Source organism: Capra hircus, chromosome 19, assembly GCF_001704415.2.
Source record: "Capra hircus breed San Clemente chromosome 19, ASM170441v1, whole genome shotgun sequence".
Classification (NCBI taxonomy): domain Eukaryota; kingdom Metazoa; phylum Chordata; class Mammalia; order Artiodactyla; family Bovidae; genus Capra; species Capra hircus.
This window is the reverse complement of record NC_030826.1, coordinates 37836442-37850483: the sequence shown is the minus strand read 5'-3', so window position 1 is coordinate 37850483 and position 14042 is coordinate 37836442. Positions and strand designations below refer to the sequence as shown.

The following is a 14042-nucleotide window of genomic DNA, read 5'->3' as shown; positions in this document are numbered from 1 at the left end:
AGCCCAGAAAAATAAAGTCAGCCACTGTTTCCACTGTTTCCCCATCTATTTGCCATGAGTGTTGGGACCGGATGCCATGATCTTAGTTTTCTGAATGTTGAGCTTTAAGCCAACTTTTTTATTTCCCCGCAGTGCTAACACATTACAAAACCAGTGTCACTGCCCATACCAAGAAACTGCTTTTATTTTTCTGTAAGAAAAACTGCATAATTTTTGTGCTTCTTGCTGCGTGCATATCTACTCATTTGAGGGAACAATAACTATAAAATACCATTCACCCTTAGCATTTTGCAATTCCTTGCAATTATTTTCTGAATTTGGCTAAAAAAGTACAAGTACTTTAAGGTCTCTGAAATAACCACAAACAAATGAAATTTTTAGTTAACAAGATATTTGGGAGAGTCAAGTTCCTAGTTCAGGGACAGAATATGATCTAATAATTATCTAAACATAGAAATACCAATAAAGTTTTGGCTCAGACACATCGGCTATTTCTAAAATATAATTACAATGTCAAGAGACTCCTGCTCCGAGTCTCCTGTAGGATGTTTAAGAGCAAATGAGTTTCCCCCTGCCATACCAAATTCCATTGTTCATCATGAAATATAATGAGTTATCTAAGCCATCAAATATTTGGGTTCCTCTGTTGATGGCCTTACAGTGTAAGTCTTCCTTGGCAGGGTGACTAAACCAGTACTTAGTAGATCCTTAAGAGCTAGTGGGCTGGCATGCTATCCCTGTTTGTAGCTCCAGTAAATAAGAGAATCATGGCAAAAAACACAGCTGGGGTCATTTTGGAGCACAATTTTGTCAAGACCATCAAAACAATCATACATCTTAAACAACTTAAGAAATCCAAGGCAGCATTAACAACAGTGAAAAATAAAGAGCTTAGAGTCTTTAGACAAAAATACATAACTGATGAGAGAATACAGAGAAAAGTTGTGATTAGGGTATGATTAGTTGTGATTACGATAGACAACTAAAGAAAGTTTCCTACGAGTACGAGAAGATATGTTTAAAATTGTATCTAAAATTTAACTGCATATGATTAAGATAGCATAACATAGTGGCTAAAGCCAGATTAATTCTGGAGTCAGACTGCTTGGCTTCAAATCTTAGTTCAACTCCCTCTAGATAGTCTGTGACCTGGCCAAGTTTTTTAACTTTTTCAAACTCAGCTTAACTTCTGGTGTTTATAATAACCCTTGCCATCCACAGATGCAGCAGATTTGGGCCAATAAGACCCACACAGAGGAGATCAAATGTTTGTTGACTTACCTGACCAGTGATTGCTGAAATCTGGGGGCAGGCAAAGATGCAGTCTCACTTGTCCCTGAACACTCATCCAGTTACAAGTGAGAGATGGTTACAAACTGCTGCTCCATTCCATTTTCCTCTGGGTGGGGAAGTAACTCAGTTGTCAGGAGGACAAAGTGCTCTCAGGCTGCCGAACTGGCTCTCTGTCTGGGTACCTAGCTAGTTCCCCTAGGACAGAGGAGGATACCCTTCTCTGAGACCAGACTCCACTCCTTCCCTGTCCCACATGGAACTCTCTGATGAATGCCCCAGACTCTCACCATCATCATTTGAACACCATTATTCAGTCTGTTTTTATGCTATTCCTTGCCTACTCCTTTTTTTCTTTTTTTTTTGCCTACTCCTTTTATGCTGAATGCCTTAGAAGTAATTTTGAAGTTGTTTTTCCAGCTTAAACACAGTTCACAGGAAAACCAGCCACTCCCTCCCTTTTACATTTCACATTCCTTTTCCTCATTCTCTGCTCCCTGCTCCTCCTTAGCTAAATCCAGTATGGTCCCTTCTTCTAGCGTGAGGTACCAACCTGTTAACTGGCCAATCCAACACCATTTATGGCAAGCATCTGTAGTTGTTCTGATTTTATTTAGGAAATCCTTTATAATCATTTTTTAAAAAGTAGGTCATGAATAGGATGCTAATTAAGATAAGAAATAATCTGTACAGGTCAGTATCTTTCAAGACATTCTACATCAAATAGAAATTTTATGGTGAGTTTGAAGTTTTGAAGCAGATCACTTATGGGTAGTTGTCAGAACATGCAGGAAAAACTGTTTGCCGTCTTAGTGTCGGTTATTTATGAAATGGCATTCCTTTCAGTGTACTCAGAGGCACGTGGGCCCACAGTGAGCTCTGCCAGTTCTGGGGGTGGTGATCTGTGAAGCAGGCTTGGATGTGGGTACATAGGTCACTTCAATGTTCAGATGTATCTATCACCATGTTCGGAAATAGTTTCTGAAAAGTACAACTGGCACATTATGGGAAAAAATATACTAATATTAGATACGTTCCTTTTCTATAAGTAACTCAGGGATTCAGACATTCTGTGATAATTTCACTCTCGTCTTAAACTAGAGGACATGATATCTATATCAACTAGTATATATTTTAGCAGTACTGAAAGCTCGGAAATCTTAAAGAAACCTGGACTTTAGCCAAGTCTGGGAGGACCTGGCTTTCATGGACCACCAAAGGATTTGGTACAGACATACATGATGAGACTAAAAGCATTTGGGCTTTGTTCACAATTCAACAAAAATCTCTCCCCGTAGTCATTAAACTTCGATTAAGTTACCAGATCAGTAGTTTTCAGCATCAAATGCCAGGCAGCACACACTGAAATTCTTAGTTGCTTGAGATTTATGAAAGTCATATTGAAAGACATGGAGGTATAGATTAGCCTACAAAGCAATTAAATGGAGAGTTCTCTCACAGTAAGCCTGAGGCCTCTTATGACTCAGAGAGAAGGTCATTTTTTTATGCTTTCGGTATACTCATTCTATAAACTCTCCAAATCTTCACAGCCATCTCTAAATATTCGTTTGGAGTATTTGCTCAATTTTAAAATGTTACTAGGGATGGGAAAATAAACATATAGCAAAATATCCAAGCCATTTGTGAGTGAGCAGTGAATAAGATGGGAAACGTGATTCTAGGAGAGGAACAAAAAGCTTATTTCCACCTACTGTCCTTTTTTTTCCCTTCCAGATTTAATGAGAAATAATAACATATAATATATAAGCTTACAGTATACAATGTATTGATTTGATACATGTATATATTGCAAAAAAAAGGCAAAGGAGAAAAGGAGAGACATACCCACTTGAATGCAGAGTTCCAAAGAATAGCAAGGAGAGATAAGAAAGCCTTCCTCAGTGATCAGTGCAAAGAAATAGAGGAAAACAATAGAATGGGAAAGACTAGAGATCTCTTCAAGAAAATTAGAGACATCAAAGGAACATTTCATGCGAAGATGAGCACAATAAAAGACAGAAATGGTATGGACCTAACAGAAGCAGAAGATATTAAAAAGAGGTGGCAAGAATACACAGAAGAACTATACAAAAAAGATCTTCATGACCCAGACAACCACGATGGTGTGATCACTCATCTAGAGCCAGACATCCAAGTCAAGTGGGGCTTAGGAAGCATCACTACGAACAAAGCTAGTGGAGGTGATGGAATTCCAGTTAAGCTATTTCAAATCCTAAAAGATGATGCTGTGAAAGTGCTGCATCCAATATGCCAGCAAATCTGGACAACTCAGCAGTGCCCATGGGACTGGAAAATGTCACGTTTTCATTCGAGTCCCAAAGGCAATGCTAAAGAATGTTCAAACTACCGCACAACTTTACTCATTTCACATGCTAGCAAGAAATGCTCAAAATTCTCAAGCCAGGGTTCAACAGTACATGAACTTTCAGATGTTCAAGTTGGATTTAGAAAAGGCAGAGGAACCAGAGGTCAAATTGCCAACATCTGCTGGATCATCGAAAAAGAGAGTTCCAGAAAAACATCTACTTCTGCTTTATTGACTATGCCAAAGCTTTTGACTGTGTGGATCATCACAAACTATGGAAAATTCTTCAAGAGATGGGAATACCAGACCACCTGACCTGCCTCCTGAGAAATCTGTATGCAGGTCCAGAAGCAACAGAACTGGACATGGAACAATAGACTAGTTGTAAATCAGGAAAGGAGTATGTCAAGGCTGTATCTTGTCACCTTGCTTATTTAACTTATATGCACAGTACATCATGTGAAAGCCAGGCTGGATGAAGCACAAGCTGGAATCAAGATTGCCGGGAGCAATATCAATAACCTCAGATATGTAGATGACACCACCCCTTATGGCTAAAAGCAAAGAAGAACTAAAGAGCCTCTTGATGAAAGTGAAAGAGGAGAGTGAAAAAGTTGGCTTAAAGCTCAACATTCAGAAAACTAAGATGATGGCATCCGGTCCCATCACTTCATGGCAAATAGATGGGGTAACAATGGAAATAGTGACAGACCTTATTATTTTGGGCTCCAAAATCACTGCAGATGTTGACTGCAGCCATGAAATTAAAAAACACTTGCTCCTTGGAAGAAAGCTATGACAAACCTAGACAGTATATTAAAAAGCAGAGATGTTACTTTACCAAAAAAGGTCCGTCTAGTCAAAGCTATGGTTTTTCCAGTAGTCATGTATGGATGTGAGAGTTGGACTATAAAGAAAGCTGAGGGCCAAAGCACTGATGCTTTTGAACTGTGGTGTTGGAGAAGACTCTTGAGAGCCCCTTGGACAGCAAGGAGACCCAACCAGTCCATCCTAAAGGAGATCAGTCCTGAATAGTCATTGAAAGGACTGATGCTGAAGCTGAAACTCCAATACCCTGGCCACCTGATGCAAAGAACTGACTCATTTGAAAAGACCCTGATGCTGGGAAAGATTGAAGGCACAATCTTCAGTCTGAAGGATGACAGAGGATGAGATGGTTGGATGGCATCACTGACTCAATGGACATGAGTTTGAGTAGGCTCTGGGAATTGGTGATGCCAGGGAAGCCTGGCGTGCTGTAGTCCATGGGGTCACAAAGAGTCGGACATGACTGACTGACTGAACTGAACTGAAGGTATGTAATGTATTGATTTGATAAATGTATATACTGCAAAGTGATTACCACTGTAGACAGCTTTTGCTAACATCTCTATCACATCACTACCATTTCTTTTTTTGTGTGAGAAAACTTAAGATTTACTCTCTTGGCAACTTTCAAGTACATAATACAGTATCATTAATTATAATTGCAATGCTGTGCATTAGATGCTCAGAATTTACTCATTTTCTAACTGGAATTTTGTATCCTGTGACCAACATCGCTCCATTCCACACTACCCCTTGGGCCCTGGTTCTATGAGTTCAACATCTTTGGATTCCACATGTTATTATATACTTTATATATAATAAGTCTTTCTCTGTCTGACTTATTTCATTTAGCATAATGCCCTTGTTTCGTATATTAATATATATCACACCTTTTATCCATTGTCCATTGGTAGACAGTTAAGTTATTTCCATATCTCGGCTGTTGTGGATAATGATGCAATCAGTAAGAGAATCAGATAACTCGTTGTTATGCTTTTTTCATTTCTTTTGAATATATGCCCAGAAGTGGGACTGCTGTATCATATTCTATTTTTAATTTTTTTGAAAAACCTCTATATAGTTTTCCATAGTGCCTGTACCAATTTACACTCCTAATCAATAGTGCACCAGGGGTCCCTTTTCTCTACATCCTTGCCAAAACTTGTTCTTTGTTGCCTTTTTAATAATAACCATTCTAATAGATGTGAAGTAATGTATCAGTGTGGTTTTGATTTGCATTTCCTTGATGATCAATGATGTTGAGCATCTTTTCTTGTATTTGTTGGCCATTTGTATGTCTTTATTGGAAAAATGTCTATTCAGCTCCTCTCCTTATCTTTAAAATTGAATTGGGTTTTGTTGTTGTTATTGAATTGTATGAGTTCTTCATATATTTTGGATGTTAACCTCTTATCAGATATATAACTAATTAACCCTAAAGAAATTAAAGATTTAAACAGAAGACCTAAAACCATAAAAATCCTAGAAGAAAACAAAGGGGAAAAGCTCCTTGACATTGGGCTTGGCAATAGGTTTTTTGGATACACCAAAAGTACAAGCAATGAAAACAAAAATCAGTCAGTGGGACTACATTAAACACCTACTCTCCTTTATACACTACCAACTCCTTTTGCTAGTCATGCTGGGTCTAAAAGAAAAACAGAGCCCATATATCAGTATTTCCCATAAGTCCTTTCAATCCTTTTGTTGTTTAGTCGCTAAGTCATGTATGACTCTTTTGTGACGCCATGGACTATATATAGGATGCAAGGCTCCTCTGTCCACGGGATTTCCCAGGCAAGAAGACTGAAGTGGGTTGCGATTTCCTTTGGCCTCTAAACAAAAGTTTCATTTTTTCATTCATCCTTTTCTCCATCAGAAATCATAAAAATCATCAAGTATAATTTTATAATGAGAATAGGATAGAGGGATTCTGAATGTTGTTCCTTACTCTGTGCATTTCCTCAGACATCTACTTTGGAAGTCAAATATAAATTAACATTCTTGCTTTGCCACAGCTGAGTAATATGGTCTTGGGAAAGTTACTTAACCTTTCTGAGTCTTAATTTCCTCATCTGTAAAATAGAGTTGGTAATATCTAGTTTACAGGATTACTGGAAGAGTTAAAGTGAGATATTACATAGAAATCAGCCAGTACAATACCTGGCATGTACAAAGTTTTCAACAAATGGTTGCAATTTTAATTTTGGTAATTAGTAGCTAATTAGCTTGGGTAAAAGTTTTCAAAAAGGTTGGGAAGGCTACCTCAAGTGCTTGGTGGAAGGAGAAAATATATAAACAAGTAATTAGTTAAAAACAAAAAGACAAAAGAGACGTCACTCACATTACCGTATAGACAGGTTTGGCTGTATAATGCTAAATTTTAGGTATTTTTGAGTGTGAGACTATTGTTAGACCATAGTAGGGAAGTTGTTTCAATTATATAGGGAAGTACAGTATATAAGAAATATGAAGCCTGGAGTACCTCACAGGACTTATTTTCACAACCTTCAATGAAAGGCATTATGCAAGTATAAATTATACACCTTCATGCTTATAATTATACCTAAACCACATATTCCCAGAAGATTTCATTATGTAATTTTTCACACTTAACTTCGTTTCCTTTATAAAGCAACGTGCCATAAAAAACCCTCCGTAAAAGAAATCACTACTAATCACATATTTACTATATAAAGAAAAAATGTTTTTCTAAACATTCATATTTATATTGCCACATTAGCTACTCTGAAATTGTTATTGGACAAAACTAATCATCTATTCATGGCAGGTAAAATATTTATAAACATGATTTAAATTACCTACATTCAGAGACTTCATAAAATCTTTTTCCAATAAACTTTCTCCTAAAAATTCAGAAATATATTAATAGCCATTAAATTGCTGTGTGAACATTGCAGGTCACTTGCTTCCAATTCTGGCTCAGAATTATGCAAACTAGTTTTATCCCCAAATTCTCTCCATGTCCTGCAAAATTTTTATAAGAAAATTCTCTGCACTATAGCCATTGCAATGGCATTAAAATGACTTTTCAAATGGCACATGCAGAATCTCTAAATATTTGAACTAGAAAAGCAAAGATAAAGTCTATGAGTTCAGCCCAAAGGCAAATAGCTAACTAGGAATTACCAAGTAGATCAAAGCTACATAAGCATTCAATAGGCATACAATATTTACAACCAACATCTACAATATTCCCGTAACATACGTACAGATACTCGACATCTTCCTCAAGAGCAACAGTTCTTTTTGGCTTGAAATCAGCTTAATATAGTAATTCCCTGTTCCCTTATAATTGCTCTTTGTATTGCTCCTCTTAACTAGCTAGATAATTTTAATTACTTCATCAAAGTCACTCAGTAAATTGTACTAGTACCACAACTAGAACAGTCTGTTACAAACCTGGTTCCACATTTCATTACCTGTAGTCAGCAACATCCCCCAAACCTAAAAATTTCACAATAACATAAAATGAAAAATATATCCAATAAGCAACTTACAGTTTAAGAGAATGGCAGGGTAATTACATTTATTGAGTAGAAACAAAAGTAAGACTATTACATAATATTTTGTTCCAAGACTCTAACTAAAATAGTGTACATAAGATATTAAAGGTGTGAAAGGAAATGATACATGATTGCTAATAACATGAAATAACGGTTAATCCAAAGCAGAGACATAGTTCCTACTAGCCAGGGAAATTTTTGGTAAGAGAAGAAAAAAGGGAGCAATTTCTGAAAAACAAAAATACCGATATATAACATACTCATATAGAAACTCCTCAGTACTCATTTTTATGTAATTTTGGACTATGAATTACTAAAGCAGGTTTAAATTGACTGGTCTATTTGTTATCAGATATCAGTTAGTTAAATGCTCCTCAGACTATAGGGATCATTAGCTTATCAATTAAATAACAGCCAGTTGCACATTGGGTCTCAGACAAGAGACCAGCTTGCTTGTCAACATATATACACAAACTCAAGTGAAAAAGAAAGTCCATTTTAAAATGCACATTCTGAATTGCCCACAATAAATATTTGACACAGCTAACCAAAATGTTTTAGCACACTCTTACACCTTAGATAGCAGCAGGATAAAGCAGGTAATAGAACAATTCACATTAGACAAAACTCAAAGCTATGATGTAAATTTATATGAAAAGAAGTAAAAAGTAAAAACAGACTTACTCAAGAGGAACTGGTATATCTTTAATTACTATTAATTACTGTGTATTTAGTAACTGGTATTTAATTTGACAAATATTCAATTTTCTTACAGATTATTTGCAAGCCAGTCTGATTTCTACGAATTCTTGGGAGAGCTTAAGTCAAGAGGTAACATTTAATGGAGACATGCTCTGATTTATTATCTCTAATTGATCTATCCAACATACGGTGAGTTATGAAAGTCATCAGTGATTTCCTCTTATTTTTAAATAGCAATAACTCTATGTAAAAAGTTATATTTTATAGGTTTATCAAAGTATAACTCTTATCAAAAACCTTGAAGCATTAGCTAAGATTGTATCAAAATTGTGACTGATTCCAGGTTGAAAATAAATTTAAATGTTAATACTTGAGGCAGATTGCTAACGTGTCTTAGCCAACTTTTTATCATAACTGTGTCTACCTAAAGGCAAGCAACAGGAATGCTGGGAAATAGCACAAACAATGATTTTAAGAAAATACAAAAATGATATATACGTACAAAATAAAAGTGTATAAACTTGTACAGCGTATAGCAATATAGCTACTTGTAATATAACGTGAATAGTGTGGCTTCAGGCAATCGAATAGAGAAGTGAAGCTGAACGCTGCTATACCAACCAAATGGCAAATGTGACACCTGATAATGTAAAACAGAGGCATCCCCAGGGCACCATGTAAAATTATTATAAAGCGGTGAAATAACAATATAAAGTTAATTTTATTAAAATTAACAATACTTCCCATCAGCACGAGACAATCTATATTCAAAATTAAAACAGTAGGAATGTTTATCTATTGAAGCACTCTGATAGGCTAAATATTGTTGACTGTTAAAAGAAATAAAGTTTCTAAGCCTCTTATTTTTTATTATACATTCATAAATACTCATCCTTATGAGTATCACCATATTCAAAGGCCTAAAATTAAAAACATGTTTTCTTATGAAATTTGGCATATCTGGCATATTGCTATAGAAATGTCTCAGCCTACTGTTTGTTTTTTTTTAACAGAACTTTGATGTCTTAGAGATTTTAAAAAAAAAGGATAAATTGGTCAAATTTTGCATGGTACTTTTCAAGTAGTACAATGAAATAGAAATAGATAAAATTAGTAACTTCATGATATTATCTAAATCTTGATGTTTGCTATTTTTACTACTTTCTGTTGTTTGCAGAACTGATCTGCAGACACTTACCAGTTATGAGATTTTATGTTAAGTAAATATATCAATTTTTAGGCATCTTTAGCTTTTAAAAGTGAGTTTTTTCTTGACTGTAAAAGGAATACAAGGTCACTGTAGAAAAGAATTAAAAGGATAACAGTGCAAAGAAAAGAATAAATATTATTCCTAATGTTATGTTGTAAACTCTAGCCATTTTTAACACTTCGGAACACAACCTTTCAGTACTTTTTCCTATGCAGTGATAAGCACATGTACTTTTTTAAACTTTTATTTTATTTTTAGTACATATGCTTTTTAATTCTTAGTAGTTAACCAAAAATAAACCTGACTGAAGACTATACCATTTCACAAAGTGAATTTTATCTTTTCACCTAAACTAAAGGAATATTTCACAGCATATACTATGTTTTATCTAGAGATAAGCTACAGTTATATGACAAACTGCTTCTGGTGAAGAACTGAACATTATAGTTTTAAATCTAGGAATTAGTTGGTCAATAGCACCATAGAGTGGGGTGGGGGATATATTCTATGGATTAAGATGAATTTTGTCATTATGGAACAGAAGAGTTAATTTATGAGATCCTGAAATTTCAAGGAACATCCTATATTTTAGACACTTGGAAAATCTGTTTTATATATTTGGAAATCTATAAATTTACTATAATAAAGATCCCTATAAAAGCTAGTTTTATGTCCTTTATCTTTGAAACTAAAAACCTGGATTATATAAGGTAAAGCAAGGGAGAAATTTAGGAATTATTTATAATTAAAGATGATATGCCTTTTAATGCTATTATCAAAGGAAAGATAATAGCAAACCATATTATGCTATTTGGTATGCTATTAACAAACCATAAAAAACTTATGTAACATTATTAAATTTAATTTAAGCCAAGAAAATCTAAGCTTATCCCGAACCCATTCCAAATTGTTTAACTCTGGCTACTGAGCTGAGGCTATTACAGTAGGTGTTTATCAGGCAACTCACTAGAAATTTCATAAGATCAATGAAGTTAGAAGATAAACAAGAATTTTCCCAGCCTCTTTTATTATTTCTAGATGGCCTCTTTAATGTTTTTAAAGGGAAGAAGGCAAATCTTACACTTCTACACTTTTTGAGCACATGATCTCCCTTCCCTATTTCATTTCTCCCATATTTTATATCATATCATACCATTTATTGCCCCCCCTCCCCTTGGAGGAATGTAAACTCTGTTGGAGAGTGGGGTTTTTACACTGATGAATCCTTAACACCTAGAACGGTACTAACACATAGTAAGTGCCCAATTAGTATCTGTTGGAAAAATTAATGAGTTTTCCCTAACTGGATACTTAGAATTAGCAGAAGTCAATTTAATCTTCAAAACAAAGCAAGATTCTTTTTAAAAACAAGAAATTTAAAGATATTTCTTCTCTAAAGTTGGATTTCTCTTACTTTGGAAATATATTTTAATAAGTTTTGGCTTCCTCAATAGGGTTATTTTGATACCAACAATTACTAGAGCCTACTTCACTGAAAATTTGTGAATTCATTTTAAAAAATTTCTGAAGACACCATTTTTTTTGCCACTGTTGCTGGAAAAATATGATTCCCTCTGTTCTCTTTCTTGTAAAAAATATACTAACCACACAAATCCAGGTAGCTGCCTTATCTACTCTGCCTCATCTATTCTTCTGCTAAGGAAATTCTATACCCTGCATTCTTATTGAATAAGAGGACCATTCTGAGAAATCTGTATACTGGCAATCAAACCATTCTGCAAACAGGAATGCAGGTTCCAGCGATGAGATGAGTGAGCAGGATGCAAGAACACCTTAAAGATCACCTGCCATACTTGTGTTTGAGGTGCTCAATGGCTGTTTACATCAAGTGCCATCTGGCTCTATAGAGATAATAACAATTATTCCATCGAGGTGTGTAGCTCCCTAAATCATATTAATATACAATGATTCCACTAGTCTTATAGGAGTTGATGTCTTTGTATGCTCCCATTTAACCTGGGTAATGTGCTAAAACAAGTCTGCTTCACCATTAAGAATTGATTTTTTATTTATGTGAATGTCACTGGCAATCCCATGATATTCCTTTGTAATTCAGTTGAACAGGACTGCATACTAGTGTTAATCTATTTTTATGGCATATCTTTAAAAATTTGCAACATCTTGCTACATTTGGATATTTATATAGAGATTTGTGTTCCCGCAGAAAGCTGTTGTTAGCTTTGGAGACCCAATTCATACAGCAATAGGGCAAGTATCTAATATACTTCATTAGCTATCTTATATCAGATAAGGGTTTATTTCCTTAAATTATTTAACCTTGGTAGAACTACTCAGATCACATAAATAACAAATACACTAATGAAAATCATTAGTTAGACTATTCAAAAACAAAATCAACAGGAGTAAAATTAAAACATTTCTAAAATCAGCCCTTTGGAAACATGTTATAAAAATAACTTTGTGCATTTACCATCATCACTCACTTCTTAATGCTGTTGTTGGTTACTTATTTAGACCCTGACATCAACAACTTTACTGATGTGCTAATATTTGTAAAAATGTTACACTGCTTTTTCTGGCTAATTCAAATCTGATTTTAAAAGTTATGGTTATGATTATTTATAAATGTGCCCTAATGACTTTTGCTAATTTAAAAAATATTACAATAAAACAATAAACAGTAATAATGAAAAAATAAATATTTTAAAAACACTGGGTAAAAACATTGCAAAAATTACACTTTAGATCTAGTTTTCCGGAGAGTACTTATAGGATCATTAAACAATTACCCCATGGGGAAGTTCTGTCAGAACACCTTTCATATTTAGGTGCATATTATAGACTTGAATCTATTTAGAAAGCAATAGTGAGCTTCTTTAAAAATCACAGAATTTGGAGTTGGAGGAGGTTATGTTATACATGAGGCTGTTGCCCATTTTATACTGTTGTTTTAAAGATAGAAATTGCTCTTATGCTACTGTTTATCACATACAATCAGTGATAGAGCAACTCATTAGGAAGGTGAACAAGTTTCAAGACATTCAAAGAAATGAGGCAATACTTCACATCTAAAGGACTTTGCATAAGAGTGTCACTGAAAACTATAAACTATTTTAAGATTCTTGGTCTAGAGAAGTCTCTCGTACATTTCATGGATTATTTAGACAATTAACAAAAAAGAATACCGAGGTAAGAATCATTATTATAACTTGAACATATATGTCCTAAAACTTAATTAAGGGCTCACACTTCAGAAAAAATTCATAAAAATCTATATTTTAGTTAAAACTATGAAACTAATGTAGCTTTCAATGTAATCCACTAGTACCTGTCCTTAAACTATAATTTTTACAAATATGTTTCCTGAGATCTGTGCAAATTATATATTGTACATGTCATAAATAACAAATAAGTAACTATGCATTTTTGTATTCAATACACAAATATATTTAGTGCTCAGATATTTTCACTATATAGAGGTCCACAAAGAAGCTTGGGGACATATCTCTGTGCGCTTCAGAACTAAGTGTGGTAAGCAATTATCAGGAGTAATATACGTGTCAGTTTTTGAGTACACTATTGCTTCTAAACATTATTAAAAAACCACTACACAAAGATGATAAAAGGTGGATTAGTCACCTAAATGCCTATAAATTGAGATGTAAGGTCAGAGATATTCCCTTTACTCACCCTGTTGTCTCACACAGGGTTGGTTGGTCACAATTCATATCCTGGTGAGCACGAGGCATACACTGTGGTTCAGAGTTAATATTGGGGACTTGGTTCACAGGCTCACAAGTCAGATTTTAAGCCATAATAACAGTGATGTCTCTGATACTATTTTAACGCTTTATTTCGTTAAAATGATTCTTTGTTTTAGGAATGAGTCAGGTAAAGAAGGAACATAGAGTCAGTTTGAAACCTACTTCAGAGTTCACCTCAATCGGTGAACAGTGAGTGCTCTGACAATGGCATTCACAACAGCATCGCTGCTGGGTATTCCTATGATTTGCTCTCTATGATCGTCCCTTTAAACAAAAAGCTCTGTACTCAGCATGCAGAGAAGTTAGAAGTGGGGAAAGGAGGGGGAGCCACACATATAAGAAGAGAGAGGGGAAAAAACTGCAGATCAATCATTTATAATTAACAAAGATCCGATTGGTGCTTTAAATAGAGA

At 34.8% G+C, this 14042-nt stretch overlaps 1 protein-coding gene across 1 annotated transcript in view; it reads right to left on the bottom strand.

Moving 5' to 3' along the window:
* The window catches only part of SKAP1 (src kinase associated phosphoprotein 1), a 301408-nt gene that overhangs the window by 143329 nt on the left and 144037 nt on the right, over positions 1–14042 (bottom strand). The window lies entirely within an intron of this gene.